Source organism: Rhea americana, unplaced genomic scaffold (assembly GCF_003343005.1).
Source record: "Rhea americana isolate MKP2758 unplaced genomic scaffold, rheAme1 scaffold_143, whole genome shotgun sequence".
NCBI classification, from domain to species: Eukaryota; Metazoa; Chordata; class Aves; order Rheiformes; family Rheidae; genus Rhea; species Rhea americana.
The window spans coordinates 2,429,930-2,432,036 of record NW_028185517.1 but is presented as its reverse complement, the minus strand read 5'-3'; the positions used below and the strand labels follow the sequence as shown (position 1 = coordinate 2,432,036).

The window sequence follows — 2,107 nt, the reverse complement described above, 5'->3', positions numbered from 1 at the left end:
CCTAAAAAAAAAAAGAGGGAGAATTCTAGCCTTTTGTAATATCCATATTGCACACTAGGACTATAAGCCATTGCTAGCTCATTTTGAATTTTAAATGTGTAATTTTTTGTTTTGTTGTTGGTTTATTTTTTTCTTTCTGTGGGGGAGGGGGGAAAATAAATGCTTGAACCACCAATGCTCTTTTTAATGTTTTATAAATATGTATGTGTATATATATAAATACAAAAATAATATGTATGCACATATATATGTGTGTGTATATATCTATATGTATATACATATATATAGATATATAGATATATATATAGGTTTTGAGACAAAAATGCAGAAAGTGAAAAAAAAAAAAAAAAAAAACACCCTAAACAGGATGGTGTGCTCTGATTTACTTGAATCTGGTCTCTTCAGCACCTGCGTTAAGAACTGAATATTTTTCCACTTGAATTTAGTGCTATTAGAAATTTAATATATGTGTTTTATTTATTTGATTTTTTTTTGCATGACTGATGCAAGGTTTGACATTTTCACTCAATAAAAACTGGAAAAAAACTAAAATTTCAAATGATCAAGTTGTCTTCTTGATTGAGGAGCTGTTTATTTTTTAAAGATCTAACAAATATTGGAGCAGTTAGGGCCTTTAAGCACTAGATTGCTAGTAGTCATCCTGCACCCATGTTTCTGCACTAGCGCTACGATGGTAACTGCAAAAGGAACCGAGTCCTGTTTATATGGACTCTGGCCCCGCAAACCTTTCGAGCAGCCCTGTGATTCTGTCCGAAGTGTTCGCTGGGGCCTCTGACGGAAGCGATGCTCGCGCCTTCACAGTTTGCCAAACTGGGACCTGGATTTATAGATGTGACTGCTCGAGTTTTCCCTTTCCTACCTCGGCCTGCAAACTTGGCGGGTAGTAAATTGGGATCTGCTCTGGAACTGTGCGCACTGTACCCCAGGTGAAACCTTACAACTGCATTCAAACCCCACTTAACGAACAGACATCTTTCATCAGCCTCAGCTAAGTTTGCACAGCAGCCTAGCAATACAGAGACGAGGAAACCTCACTTCGGCGTGGAAGGGGTAGGGACGGGGCTGGGAGGACTATCAGAGGGTGGCTTGTATGCCAGATGTTAAGGAACACTAAAAGCCACTAAAACGCCATGTTGAAGCCATGTACTTGGACAGTAATTAGCAAGAACACACAGAACGGTACGCCAGGCATCGGACACGCATCCGACAGCAAGCCTCCCTTACCTGGCCATTCTGTCACTTCCTCCTGCCGCCACAATACGCATACGCCACGGGCCCTTGCAGAATACGATGATCGCCTTTTGTGATGAGAAAGCCCTTCTCGGGCAAGAAGGCATCCTGACATCCGCAGTACAGTCTAACACTGCATTGGTGCAGGCGATTCGGTAGCTGTGAGTGCTGACTGTAAAGAAACAATAGTTTAGGTAAGACCACTGGAGACTCAGTATAGCTTGTCCCCAGCATAGTCCTACCTGACATTCATGCCAGGCCCGAGTCTTTCCACACCAGAGGAAGGCCTAGAACATGCTTTCATCACCAGGTCTCTCTCTCTGCTCTGAAAGAGGCAGACAGGACAGTCAATATATGACTTCCTACGAGACAGCAAACAAGTTACCTTGWAGAATGACTGTGTACCCATAGCACGGCAGGTGCTCTAAAGCAAGCACCCTCACGTTACCCTCCGGGCAGTGGCATGCAGCGAGGGCTAACTCCTGATCAGAAGCACACTGTGGGTTCACATCCTCGCGTTCCCTGTAGTAATTYGTGCATGTATCAAGTATGCACAGAGCTCCTCAGGGAGGGTGTCGAGGGGATCGCGCTGAACTCTTTTCAGTGGTGCCCAGCGACAGGACAAGAGGCAACAGGCACAAACTGAAATGCAGGAAGTTCCACCTGAATATAAGGAAAAACTTATTTACTGTGAAAGTGAYAGAGCACTAACAGTTTTCTCAGAGAAGTTGTGGAGTCTCCTTCTCTGCAGACATTCAAAACCCGCCTGGACCCAATCCTGTGCAATGCGCTCTAGGTGACCCTGCCTGAGCAGGGGCGTTGGACTAGATGATCTCCAGAGGTCCCTTCCAACCTC

General features: G+C 44.2%; 1 long non-coding RNA gene across 2 annotated transcripts in view; it reads right to left on the bottom strand.

Moving 5' to 3' along the window:
* Positions 1 to 1,623, bottom strand: part of LOC146599254 (uncharacterized) — a 12,619-nt gene extending 10,996 nt beyond the window's left edge. For both annotated transcript variants that reach the window (XR_014895081.1, XR_014895082.1), the window contains exon 1: positions 1,246 to 1,623. This is a non-coding gene — a long non-coding RNA (uncharacterized LOC146599254). The remainder of the gene's footprint in view (positions 1 to 1,245) is intronic.
* Positions 1,624 to 2,107: the final 484 nt, after the last annotated feature.